We start from the raw sequence: 15646 nt of genomic DNA on the forward strand, positions 1-15646 counted from the left end.
GCAGGAGGCCGGTCCATGTTTAGTCCTGACTCTGGCACCAGCAGGAGGCCGGTCCATGTTTAGTCCTGACTCTGGCACCAGCAGGAGGCCGGTCCCTGAGGTCCTCAGAGTCCGAGATGGTTCATATGGCACTAACATATCCAAGATGTACTTTGGTGCTAGGCCATGGAGAGACTTGTACACAAGCAGAGCTGCTTTAAAGTCTATTCTCTGAGCCACAGGGGGCAGTGCAGAGACCTGAGAACAGGACTAATGTGATCATACTTCCTGGTTCTAGTCAGGACTAATGTGATGGTACTTCCTGGTTCTAGTCAGGACCCGAGCAGCAGCGTTCTGGATGTACTGCAGCTGTTTTACAGCTCGTTTGGAGAGACCAGTGAGCAGGCCGTTACAGTAGTCTAATCTACTGGAGACAAACGCGTGGATAAGTCTCTCTAAATCTGGTTTTGACACTATATTTTTGATTTTGGCAATGTTTTTTAGATGGTAAAAAGCTGCTGATGTTATTGATGTGACGTGGCTATTAAAGTTCAAGTCTGAGTCCATTATTACCCCCAGATTTCTAATTTGGTTTGTAGGTTTTAGAGCGAGACTCTGGAGGTGACCGCTAACACTTTCTCTTTGTTTCTGTGGGCCAAAAACGATTATTTCAGTCTTGTCTGAGTTCAGCTGGAGAAAGTTGTTTTGCCTCCACAAACTGATCTGTTGGATGCAGTGACAGAGTGAATCTACTGGTCCATAGTCACCTGCCGACAGTGAAACATAGATCTGAGTGTCGTCTGCATAATTGTGATAGGACACATTTTCACTGCGTATCAACTGACCTAACGGCAGCATGTAGAGGTTGAACAGAAGAGGACCCAGGACTGACCCTTGGGGCACTCCACAGGTCAGGGTCATGTGGTCTGAGACACAGCTACCAATTTCAACAAAGTACTTCCTGTCTTCCAGATAGGACCTTAACCAGTTTAGGGCAGTGCCAGTGATGCCCACCCAGTCCTCCAGTCTCTGTAAGAGGATCCCATGATCGACAGTGTCAAAAGCAGCACTCAGATCTAACAGAATTAAGACTGAGGCTTTGCCCGTGTCAGTGTTCAGGCGGATGTCATTTGTCACCTTGACAAGAGCAGTCTCAGTGCTGTGATGAGGTCTAAAACCTGACTGAAAAACATCAAATGAGTTGTTTATTAAGAGGAAATCTGTGAGCTGTTGGTAAACAACCTTTTCAAGGACTTTGCCCCAAAATGGCAGATTAGAGATGGGCCGGTAATGACTCAGTACTGCGGCATCAAGACTGCTCTTCTTTAGGAGAGGCTTTATGACCGCAGTTTTCAAAGACATTGGGAATGTTCCAGATTGAAGCGACATGTTAACTATGTGAGTGAGTGGTGCTAACAAACTGTTCAGCACAGACTTTAGAAATCTGGTGGGTAACACATCAAGGCAGCATGTAGATGAACTCAGACTGGTGATGATCTCATGGACAGTTTTATCAGTTACTGGTGCAAAGTGAGTTAGCTCTAAGTGTCTTGGTGGTTTTAGGGTAATTTTTTGCATTGTGGGATTTATAGCATTTTTAATGCCCTGAACTTTGTCATTAAAGAATAATGCAAACTCATTACACTTGGATGTGGAAATGAGTTCTAACGGCAGCTGAGCTGGAGGGTTTGTTAATCTGTTTACTGTGGCAAACAGGACACGCGAGTTGTTACTGCAGCTTCCAATTATTTCAGAAAAATATCTTTCCCTAGTTCTACATAAGATTAGGTTGTACATGTTCAGCTTTTCTTTGTAAATCTCTTTTTGAACCTGGAGCTTTGACTTGCGCCATTTCCGTTCGGCCCTGCGGCACTCCCTTTTCTGTGCCCTGACCGAATCATCATTTCTCCACGGCGCCTTCTGCTTATTTTTTACCATTTTAGCCTTTATAGGGGCGATGGTGTCCAGAACATTCAAAACACTAGATGTAACAGAGTTCAACAAATCATTTACATTAGAACATGAGACATTTTCAAAGTTTATCATTTCCATAAACAGTGCACCTGTGCCATCACTTATGTGTCTCCTCTGAACAGCTGCAGGACCAACCGGAGGTTTGGGAGAAACAGACAGGCCAAAGAAGACACAGAAATGATCAGACAGAGCAACATCGATCACATTAACATTTGAAATATTTACCCCCTTTGTAATTATGAGATCTAGAGTGTGTCCTTTGCTGTGGGTGGGGCCTCTCACATGCTGAGTAAGACTGAAGGTTTCAAGGACAGCATCAAGCTCTTTAGCGTTTCTGTCACAAATATTATCAACATGCACGTTGAAATCACCTGTAATGACCAAACCATCAAAGTCTGTGCATACGACTGAAAGCATCTCAGTAAAATCATCAATAAAACCTTGGCAGTGCTGGGGAGGCTTGTATAAAACAATGAAGAGAATGGATGGAGACCGTTTTAGCTCCATTTTAAAGGATACATACTCAAATGATGAAAACACCCCAAAAGACAACCTGCGGGTAATTATTTCATCTCTAAAGACAGCACAGACTCCACCCCCTTTTTTGTTTTCTCGTGTTTCAGATTCAAACCTAAAGTTGGGTGGAGCAGATTCTGTCAGAACTACATTTCTTGTGTTTTTGTCAAGCCATGTTTCAGTTAAAAACATAAAATCAAGATTATAAGAAGAAATAAAATTATTAATTAAGAGAGATTTGTTACATAAGGATCTGACATTTAGCACAGCAAGTTTCAGACTAGTTTCAGTGAGACTGGGCTTTATCTTTTCACAGGGAATATGAATCACATTTCTCAGATTGGGCCTGACTCGCATTTTGTTTTTCCATCTGTGTGATGATGTGACTACAGAAATAGCACTAGGGGGGGCTCTTTTTACATAGGGCCCCGGGTTGGTTTGATTTTTAATGTGACAATAAGTCCCGGCAACGCTGAGACCCAGTGCATCCTAGCTATGGGAGATACCAGGTAAAAGGCGAGGTTGGATGGGTGGTGGGGCTTTTGTAGCCAAGGAGAGTTTGGGACCAGGTGAGAGGCGAGGGGGGATGGGTGGTGGGGCTTTTGTAGCCAAGGAGAGTTTGGGACCAGGTGAGAGGCGAGGTGGGATGGGTGGTGGGGCTTTTGTTGGTGTAGTCGGCTTGTGCAGGGAAGAGTTGATAAGTATTGGCATAGCCCTTGCTATATTGGGCGTGAGTGGAGCCATCTTAATGCCTGATTTGATCAGACTTTCAAAATGGCTGGGAAGGCCCATGGGTGAGAGTGGAGATGAGAAGGAGAATGATGAATCTTTAGTGGGAGTAGATGTTGCAGGGGGAACCCAGGGCTGGTCTGAAGGCAGGGGCGATGACAGGGATGTTGTTGGGCTTGTCACAGATGGGTCCAAGGCCTTTGAAGATTGTTCCTTTGCTGGAGGCGGTGGAGGTGAATGTGGAGCAGCTGGAGCTGAATCCTTTGCTGGTGGTGGTGGAGCAGCTGCTGATGAATCCTTTGGTGGAGGCTGAGGTTGTGGTGCTTTTGATGTTGAAACATTGGCTCGGTCTCTGGCTGATGGAGCAGGAATTCTTCTCTCATTCCTCTCTTCTCTAACTATCTGCTCAGGACCCTGTCCAGGCCCAGTCCAATGCCTCAGAGCGTGGAGCAGGTTCTCTGTCAGCACCCTCACTCCACCTCTGCATAGGTGGGGGCCATTTCTCTTAAACAGGTCCTCTCGTTTCCAGAATAGATAGAAGTTCTCAATGTAGTGTAGTCCTCTAGGGGTACACTCTTTGGACAGCCATGTGTTCAGCTGAAGAAGCCGGCTAAACTTGTTTATCCTCCTGTCGATGTTTGGAAGAGGTCCACTTATGAATGTTTTGATTTTCATTTTATCAAGCACGTCGAATAACTTCAAGAAGTCTTTTTTCAAAACTTCAGTCTGTTCCCGCCGCATGTCCACTGCACCCACGTGCACAATCAGCTGTTTAGCTCCTCCATGCTTAGCCATAATATTTGGAAGGAGTGACGTTATCTCAGAAACAGTGGCGCTTGGAAAAGAATGTGTGTTTATCTTTTCATGCGTCACGTGACTTATCGCGCCGTCCCCAACTAAAACAATCTGCGTGACCTTGGCAGATCCTCCTCGCTGTATTTTGGCCACGTCATCTTTCCTTTTTTCATTTAATTCCATCTCTGAAAGTGGTAAAAATCTGTTGGTGAGCTGTATTTTAGGTGACTTTACGTTATCTTTGTATCGTTTAGGCTTTGCTCCAAGTTTGTTCCAAGAAACAGCCTGGTCTTTCTGGTTTTTAGACAGTTTTGGAAACGACACAGAGTCACTGCAGTTTAGGTTGAAAGTAGCAGTTTTTCTTGTAAAAAGTGTGCTCTTCTTACCGTCGGTTGATACAGGAATGGTATCGTGAAGAACTTTTTCAGATTCCAAAACAAATATCCGTGTTTTCAGCTCATTAATTTCTTGTTGATATTTCCGACAGCGTTCACAGTCTTTCTCACTTCTTCTCCCGGACATGTCGCTGGCGTCAGATATGTCGTTAAAACTGGAAAAATGTTCTTAAAATCCTTGGTTTACTTGAAAAAGTCTAAAGCAAAAATGTTTGGAAGACAAAAACTGATTAAAAAGCAAAATAAATAAGGAAAGCAGCGATAGCAAGCGGAGCGAGCAAAAAAGCGTGTGCACTCTTCGGAAGCAGATAACAACTACTACATTTACCACATTTATCACATTTATCACATTTACCACATTTATCACATTTATCACATTTACCACATTTATCACATTTACCACATTTACCACATTTATCACATTTACCACATTTACCACATTTATCACATTTACCACATTTATCACATTTATCACATTTATCACATTTACCACATTTACCACATTTACCACATTTACCACATTTACCACATTTATCACATTTATCACATTTACCACATTTATCACATTTACCACATTTACCACATTTATCACATTTACCACATTTACCACATTTATCACATTTACCACATTTACCACATTTACCACATTTATCACATTTACCACATTTATCACATTTATCACATTTACCACATTTATCACATTTATCACATTTATCACATTTACCACATTTACCACATTTACCACATTTATCACATTTACCACATTTACCACATTTACCACATTTATCACATTTATCACATTTATCACATTTACCACATTTATCACATTTACCACATTTACCACATTTATCACATTTATCACATTTACCACATTTATCACATTTACCACATTTATCACATTTACCACATTTATCACATTTACCACATTTATCACATTTACCACATTTATCACATTTATCACATTTACCACATTTATCACATTTATCACATTTATCACATTTACCACATTTACCACATTTACCACATTTATCACATTTACCACATTTACCACATTTACCACATTTATCACATTTATCACATTTATCACATTTATCACATTTACCACATTTATCACATTTACCACATTTACCACATTTATCACATTTACCACATTTACCACATTTACCACATTTATCACATTTACCACATTTATCACATTTATCACATTTACCACATTTATCACATTTACCACATTTACCACATTTATCACATTTATCACATTTATCACATTTACCACATTTACCACATTTACCACATTTACCACATTTATCACATTTACCACATTTACCACATTTACCACATTTACCACATTTACCACATTTATCACATTTACCACATTTACCACATTTATCACATTTATCACATTTATCACATTTACCACATTTACCACATTTATCACATTTATCACATTTATCACATTTACCACATTTACCACATTTATCACATTTACCACATTTACCACATTTATCACATTTATCACATTTACCACATTTATCACATTTACCACATTTACCACATTTATCACATTTACCACATTTACCACATTTATCACATTTACCACATTTACCACATTTACCACATTTACCACATTTACCACATTTATCACATTTATCACATTTATCACATTTACCACATTTACCACATTTACCACATTTATCACATTTACCACATTTATCACATTTATCACATTTACCACATTTATCACATTTACCACATTTACCACATTTATCACATTTATCACATTTATCACATTTACCACATTTACCACATTTACCACATTTACCACATTTATCACATTTACCACATTTACCACATTTACCACATTTACCACATTTACCACATTTATCACATTTACCACATTTACCACATTTATCACATTTATCACATTTATCACATTTACCACATTTACCACATTTATCACATTTATCACATTTATCACATTTACCACATTTACCACATTTATCACATTTACCACATTTACCACATTTATCACATTTATCACATTTACCACATTTATCACATTTATCACATTTACCACATTTATCACATTTACCACATTTACCACATTTATCACATTTACCACATTTACCACATTTACCACATTTACCACATTTACCACATTTATCACATTTATCACATTTATCACATTTACCACATTTATCACATTTACCACATTTATCACATTTATCACATTTACCACATTTACCACATTTATCACATTTACCACATTTATCACATTTATCACATTTACCACATTTACCAGGCGACTAAAGGAGACAAAACACCAGATTCATGCGCCACTTTTACACGTCCGGATCAAGACGGGGAAAACGGAACAATTCTCCACTAAAGACGAGGATGTCGGGCGCGTTGGAGGCGGCGGTTTTACGGGCGTGACGCGTTCAGGGACGTCACATCTCATAGAACAGGACAAAAGAGAGCGCGACGCTGCAGGGACACGCTCAGCGCTCAGGCGCTGCAGGGACACGCTCAGCGGTCAGGCGCTGCAGGGACACGCTCAGCGGTCAGGCGTTGCAGGGACACGCTCAGCGCTCAGGCGCTGCAGGGACACGCTCAGGCGCTGCAGGGACACGCTCAGCGGTCAGGCGTTGCAGGGACACGCTCATCGCTCAGGCGCTGCAGGGACACGCTCAGGCGCTGCAGGGACACGCTCAGCGGTCAGGCGTTGCAGGGACACGCTCAGCGCTCAGGCGCTGCAGGGACACGCTCAGCGGTCAGGCGTTGCAGGGATACGCTCAGCGCTCAGGCGCTGCAGGGACACGCTCAGGCGCTGCAGGGACACGCTCAGCGCTCAGGCGCTGCAGGGACACGCTCAGGCGCTGCAGGGACACGCTCAGGCGCTGCAGGGACACGCTCAGGCGCTGCAGGGACACGCTCAGGCGCTGCAAGGACACGCTCAGGCGCTGCAGGGACACGCTCAGGCGCTGCAGGGACACGCTCAGGCGCTGCAGGGACATGCTCAGGCGCTGCAGGGACACGCTCAGCGCTCAGTTCTCTTACAATCGCCCATTTCATGACGCACAAAACGAGGATCATAAGTCAATTAAACAGAAACTAAACGATTATTTTAGCAGTTGATGTCAAACCAACAAAACACGAGTCTCATCAAAGGTTTCGGAGCCGTCACTTCTGGAGCTGATATTTGAGGAGACTCCGGCGCTGAACACGTTACAGCCAAACCAGAGATCGAGTTCAACCACCGCACGACGGCCCAATGTGAAGAAGAGGAAAATGTGAAGAAGAGAGATGTGTTTCTGCACCTTTTCTGTTTGTTCAGAGAAAGAGAGACAAAAATGCTGTTTCCAAAGGGACGAGCTGAGGTTTGGTGCAAGGATAAAGTAACATGGGCAGAAGAGCGGTGCACGACATTCAACAAATCAACACAAAGATGAGTCACGTCAATGGAAAATAACAGTGGTCCTAAAATAGAGCCCTGAGGTACGACCTGGAAGCTTTACGCCCTTTTGTGCCGCGCGGTTATGGGAAAGGACATAATCCAATGAGCCACAACAACCAAACCAGATCTATAACCAGGACCAGGACCAGAGCCAGGACCAGAGCCAGGACCAGAGCCAGGACCAGGACCAGAGCCAGGACCAGAGCCAGGACCAGGACCAGGACCAGGACCAGAGCCAGGACCAGAGCCAGGACCAGAGCCAGGACCAGGACCAGAGCCAGAGCCAGGGCCAGGACCAGGACCAGGACCAGGACCAGGACCAGGACCAGGACCAGGACCAGGACCAGAGTCTTGTGGCTTTTTGAGGACTTTTCTCGGCTCCACAAAAAACAGAATAATAATGTTCACTTGTTTCCACGGCGACGGATCCAGCCCAGGAACAAACACCATTTACTGAGAAGGTCAGAAAACTTGAATCAAACTTTCCTCCGCCGAGAGCAGTGGATATGTATGTAATCCATACATATGTAATCCATACATATATAATCCATACATATATAATCCATACATATATAATCCACACATATGTAATCCATACATATGTAATCCACACATATGTAATCCACACATATGTAATCCATACATATGTAATCCACACATATGTAATCCATACATATATAATCCACACATATGTAATCCATACATATATAATCCATACATATGTAATCCACACATATGTAATCCACACATATGTAATCCACACATATGTAATCCATACATATATAATCCATGCATTATGTAATCCATATATATATAATCCATACATTATGTAATCCATACATTATGTAATCCACACATATGTAATCCATACTTATGTAATCCATACATATATAATCCACACATATGTAATCCATACATATGTAATCCACACATATGTAATCCATACATATATAATCCACACATATGTAATCCACACATATATAATCCATACATATATAATCCATACATATATAATCCATACATATGTAATCCATACATATGTAATCCACACATATGTAATCCATACATATGTAATCCATACATATATAATCCACACATATGTAATCCACACATATGTAATCCATGCATTATGTAATCCATGCATTATGTAATCCATATATATATATTCCATACATTATGTAATCCATACATTATGTAATCCACACATATGTAATCCACACATATGTAATCCATACATATATAATCCATACATTATGTAATCCATACATATGTAATCCATACATATGTAATCCATACATATATAATCCATACATATGTAATCCATACTTATGTAATCCATACATATGTAATCCACACATATGTAATCCATACATTATGTAATCCATATATATGTAATCCATACATTATGTAATCCATACATTATGTAATCCACACATTATGTAATCCACACATATGTAATCCATACATATGTAATCCATACATATGTAATCCATACATATATAATCCATACATATGTAATCCATACTTATGTAATCCATACATATATAATCCATACATATATAATCCACACATATGTAATCCACACATATGTAATCCACACATATGTAATCCATACATTATGTAATCCATATATATGTAATCCATACATTATGTAATCCATACATTATGTAATCCACACATTATGTAATCCACACATATGTAATCCATACATATGTAATCCATACATATATAATCCATACATATGTAATCCACACATATCCATACATATATAATCCATACATATGTAATCCATACATATATAATCCATACATATGTAATCCATACTTATGTAATCCATACATATATAATCCACACATATGTAATCCATACATATATAATCCATACATATATAATCCATACATATATAATCCATACATATGTAATCCATACTTATGTAATCCATACATATATAATCCATACATATATAATCCATACATATATAATCCATACATATGTAATCCATACTTATGTAATCCACACATATGTAATCCATACATATATAATCCATACATATATAATCCATACATATGTAATCCATACTTATGTAATCCACACATATGTAATCCATACATTATGTAATCCACACTTCTCCTGTTTAAGTGATTGAGTTGATTCTTTGTGAAGAACCTGCTGTTCCAGGTCAAAAGGTTCAGGATGTTCACTGTGTTCTCTGGACGCTCTTACCTGTGCTGCGACCTCTGACCCTCTGGATGACCTGTGACCCTCTGAACGACCTCTGACTTCTGAACGACCTCTGACTCTGTGTATGACCTCTGACCCTCTGAACGACCTCTGACCCTCTGAACAACCTCTGACCCTGTGTACGACCTCTGACCCTCTGAACGACCTCTGACTGTGTATGACCTCTGACCGACCTCTGACTCTGTGTATGACCTCTGACTCTGTGTATGACCTCTGACTCTTTTGATGACCTCTGACCCTCTGTATGACCTCTGACCCTCTGTATGACCTCTAACCCTCTGAACGACCTCTAACCCTCTGTATGACCTCTGACCCTCTGTATACCCTCTGAGCCTCTGTATGACCTCTGACCCTCTGAACGACCTCTGACTCTGTGTATGACATCTGACCCTCTGTATGACATCTGTATGACCTCTGACCCTCTGTATGACCTCTAACCCTCTGAACGACCTCTGACTCTGTGTATGACCTCTGACCCTCTGTATGACCTCTGTATGACCTCTGACCCTCTGTATGACCTCTGAGCCTCTGTATGACCTCTGACCCTCTGAACAACCTCTGACCCTCTGTATGACCTCTGACCCTCTGAACAACCTCTGACTCTGTGTAGGACCTCTGAGCCTCTGTATGACCTCAAACCCTCTGAACGACCTCTGACCCTCTGTATGACCTCTGACCCTCTGTATGACCTCTGACCCTCTGTATGACCTCTGACCCTCTGAACGACCTCTGACTCTGTGTAGGACCTCTGACCCTCTGTATGACCTCTGACCCTCTGAACGACCTCTGACCCTCTGTATGACCTCTGACCCTCTGGATGACCTCTGACCCTCTGGATGACCTCTGACCCTCTGGATGACCTCTGACCCTCTGGACGCTCTCACCTGTGCTGCGGCGCTGGACGAGCTCGGGCAGGTCCTGGAGTCTGGACAGGAGCAGCAGAGACCCCGCCCCCAGCAGCAGGAGCCACAGCCGGCGGTAGAGCCAGCACGGAGCCTTCATGGCCCAGCGCCGCAGCACGCAGGGGCCGCAAGGGCCACAAGGGCCGCAGGGGGCGCTAGAGAGCGCCAGGGCCATCGCTGCCACGCCCTGGTCTCATCGCCGGCGGCAGCAGCAGCACGTGGCCTGCACAGACCAGAGTGGACCCTTCAGAGGAGACGTTGAATCATCTGAAGGGAGAAATAATGACACAAAAGTTGAGTTTTTGACTTCAGACTTTGATCCAGATTCAAATCTGACGATACGTGAGCTGCAGTGTCAGCACGTCGCCTCCAGGGGCAGTATCAAGGTCAGAGTGAACTTCACTGGTCAAATCCCAAATCAAAATGAATCACAATTACTCAAAGTATTTCCCTAATTGTAACTTTAGACATATATTTCACGTTGAAGCTTTAACTCTGACAAAGCTGTTGATGGAAGTCAAATCTCACTCTGCACCTCCTGCTGCACCTCCTGCTGCACCTCCTGCTGCACCTATTGCTGCACCTCCTGCTGCACCTCCTGCAGGTCCTAAAAGAGCCATAAAAAGCTTTAATTGGTTCAAAATGCAGCAGCAAGATTACAACAGGAACTAAAAGAAGAGAGCATATTACGCCGGTGCTGGAGTCTCTTCACTGGCTGCTGTCCAGTTTAGAATCACATTTAAACTCCTCCTCCTGACATGGCCCCTCCCACCTCAAAGATGCTATAGAACCATCTCATCCAATCAGAGCTCTTCACTCTCTAGATGCTGGAGCCTTCTGGTGGTGCCAAGAGTCTCTAAAAGCACAGTAGGAGGTAGAGCCTTCTGATGGTCCCAAGAGTCTCTAAAAGCACAGTAGGAGGTAGAGCCTTCTGGTGGTCCCAAGAGTCTCTAAAAGCACAGTAGGAGGTAGAGCCTTCTGGTGGTCCCAAGAGTCTCTAAAAGCACAGTAGGAGGTAGAGTCCTGTCCATGTTAAAGTGGCGACACAGTCTCTTCATTTAAGTCCAGGATTAAAACTCTTTAAATGACTTATGGTCAGACCAGTGAGGAACAGAAATATAAAGCTACAGTTTCAGCTCCGCTGCCCTAGCAGCAACTCTGGGGGAAGTATGAGCTCTATCCTCTAATAAAGACTTATTCTATCAAACTATATCTAATATTTAATTTAACTTGTGTTTGTTTATTGTCTTTTCTTCTTCTCTCACTTCCTGTCGGGAGTGAAACAGTCACATGACCTGTGGATCCAGATGATCCTGGAGAAACGCTCTCTACTCCAGATGAACGGTTCTTCATATTCACGGAAGAACTGGTTCTCCTCCTGATGAACTGGTTCTCCTCCAGAAGGGAACTGGTTCTCCTCCTGAAGAACTGGTTCTCCTCCTGAAGAACTGGTTCTCCTCCTGAAGAACTGGTTCTCCTCTTGAGTGGCTCCAGCTCCACTGTCTCTCTCTCCTTCATGTGGAACTCTTCCAGGTTTAGACGTTTTGCCAAAGAGAAGGAGGAGCTAAGGACAGAAGGAGGAGCTAAGGACAGAGGACTCTGGGACATGTCCCTCGTCCCTTTGGACATTGTTTCATCTGTTTTTCACCGTCGCCCTCAGAGGAAACTGCAGTTGTGATTTTGGGCGACCCATGACTCATGACCCATGACTCATGACTCATGACCCATGACCCATGACTCATGACCCATGACTCATGACCCATGACCCATGACTCATGACCCATGACCCATGACTCATGACCCATGACTCATGACCCATGACCCATGACCCATGACTCATGACTCATGACCCATGACCCATGACCCATGACCCATGACTCATGACCCATGACTCATGACTCATGACCCATGACTCATGACCCATGACCCATGACCCATGACTCATGACTCATGACCCATGACCCATGACTCATGACCCATGACTCATGACTCATGACCCATGACCCATGACTCATGACTCATGACTCATGACCCATGACTCATGACCCATGACTCATGACCCATGACCCATGACCCATGACTCATGACCCATGACCCATGACCCATGACTCATGACCCATGACTCATGACCCATGACTCATGACTCATGACCCATGACTCATGACCCATGACCTCATCATCACAAACACCAAACACTGGAGGAGCCGCGGAGACGAGTCAGTAGAACCATTGTTCAGGGAGAGTCTGACTGTTGGAGAGTCTGTGGCTCCAGGAGCCACACGTTCTGGACATCACCACAAGCATCAGGACTAAACCAGGTCTAAACCAGGACTAAACCAGGACTAAACCAGGACTAAACCAGGTCTAAACCAGGTCTAAACCAGGACTAAACCAGGTCTAAACCAGGACTAAACCAGGACTAAACCAGGTCTAAACCAGGACTAAACCAGGACTATACCAGGTCTAAACCAGGACTAAACCAGGTCTAAACCAGGACTAAACCAGGACTAAACCAGGAATAAACCAGGTCCAAACCAGGTCTAAACCAGGACTAAACCAGGACTAAACCAGGACTAAACCAGGACTAAACCAGGTCTAAAACAGGACTAAAACAGGACTAAACCAGGACTAAACCAGGTCTAAACCAGGACTAAACCAGGACTAAACCAGGTCTAAAACAGGACTAAAACAGGACTAAACCAGGACTAAAACAGGACTAAACCAGGACTAAACCAGGTCTAAACCAGGACTAAACCAGGACTAAACCAGGACTAAACCAGGACTAAACCAGGTCTAAAACAGGACTAAAACAGGACTAAACCAGGACTAAACCAGGTCTAAACCAGGACTAAACCAGGACTAAACCAGGTCTAAAACAGGACTAAAACAGGACTAAACCAGGACTAAAACAGGACTAAACCAGGACTAAACCAGGTCTAAACCAGGACTAAACCAGGACTAAACCAGGACTAAACCAGGTCTAAAACAGGACTAAAACAGGACTAAACCAGGACTAAACCAGGTCTAAACCAGGTCTAAACCAGGACTAAAACAGGACTAAACCAGGTCCTGCACATTGTCCCTGGAGTTGTTCTGGTCAGAACTGAATCATCAGTTGCAGTATTCACAGGTGCAGACAGAAATAAACACCTCCAGGCTCGTCTTCTCCTCCCTCTCTCTCCTCTCCTCCTTCTTTCTCCTCTACTCCCTCTCTCCTCTTCTCCCTCTCTCCTCCCTCTCTCCTCTCTCTCCTCTCTCTCCCTCTCTCCTCCCTCTCTCCTCTCCTCTCATCCCTCTCTCCTCTCCTCTCTCTCCCTCTCTCCTCTCCTCCCTCTCTCTCCCTCTCTCCTCTCCTCCCTCCTCTCCTCCCTCTCTCCTCCCTCTCTCTCCTCTCCTCCCTCTCTCTCCCTCTCTCCTCTCCTCCCTCTCTCCTCTCCTCCCTCTCTCTCCCCTCCTCCCTCTGTCTCCCTCTCTCCTCCCTCTCTCCTCTCCTCCCTCTCTCCTCCCTCTCTCTCCTCTCCTCCCTCTCTCCTCTCTCTCCCTCTCTCCTCTCCTCCCTCTCCTCCCTCTCTCCTCTCCTCCCTCCTCTCCTCCCTCTCTCTCCTCTCCTCCCTCTCTCCTCTCCTCTCCTCCCTCTCTCTCCTCCCTCTCTCTCCTCTCCTCCTTCTCTCTCCCTCTCTCCTCTCCTCCCTCTCTCCTCCCTCTCTCTCCTCTCCTCCCTCTCTCCTCTCTCTCCCTCTCTCCTCTCCTCCCTCTCCTCCCTCTCTCCTCTCCTCCCTACTCTCCTCCCTCTCTCATCTCTCCTCCCTCTCTCCTCTCCTCTCTCTCCTCCCTCTCTCTCCTCTCCTCCTTCTCTCTCCCTCTCTCCTCTCCTCCCTCTCTCCTCTCCTCCCTCTCTCTCCCTCTCTCCTCTCCTCCCTCTCTCTCCTCTCCTCCCTCTCTCTCCCCTCCTCCCTCTGTCTCCCTCTCTCCTCTCCTCCCTCTCTCTCCTCCCTCTCTCTCCTTTCCTCCCTCTCTCTCCCTCTCTCCTCTCTCTCCCCTCCTCCCTCTCTCTCCCTCTCTCCTCTCCTCCCTCTCTCTCCCCTCCTCCCTCTGTCTCCCTCTCTCCTCTCCTCCCTCTCTCTCCCTCTCTCCTCTCATCCCTCTCTCCTCTCTTCTCTAACTCCACACGACTGATCCAGGTCTGTACAAAGTGCTGTGTTGCTCGTCCGATCACATTTAGAGCACGTGGATTCTTCTTTTGTTGCTGATGTTTGAGCTGAAGTCACAAACATGTTCAGAATTTGTTGGTCCCAGCTCGATGCATGTGTGGAACAGGGATGAGACTGAGGAAGGACATGCAGCAAACTGTAGGGAGCCAGGTTCAATCTCACTACGCTGACATACTTTTACTCCTGAGGTCGATCTGAGCGAGTCACAAAAAGACGTTTAGTAATTCCAGTGTGTGTGTGAGGGGCGTGGCTAAAGCTAGTGTGTGTGAGGGGCGTGGCTAAAGCTAGTGTGTGTGAGGGGCGTGGCTAAAGCGAGTGTGTGTGAGGGGCGTGGCTAAAGCGAGTGTGTGTGAGGGGCGTGGCTAAAGCTAGTGTGTGTGAGGGGCGTGGCTAAAGCTAGTGTGTGTGAGGGGCGTGGCTAAAGCGAGTGTGTGTGAGGGGCGTGGC

Source organism: Eucyclogobius newberryi, unplaced genomic scaffold (genome assembly GCF_026437365.1).
Source record: "Eucyclogobius newberryi isolate DKJ021-1_F unplaced genomic scaffold, fEucNew1.0.hap1 SCAF_226, whole genome shotgun sequence".
In the NCBI taxonomy this organism is placed as follows: domain Eukaryota; kingdom Metazoa; phylum Chordata; class Actinopteri; order Gobiiformes; family Gobiidae; genus Eucyclogobius; species Eucyclogobius newberryi.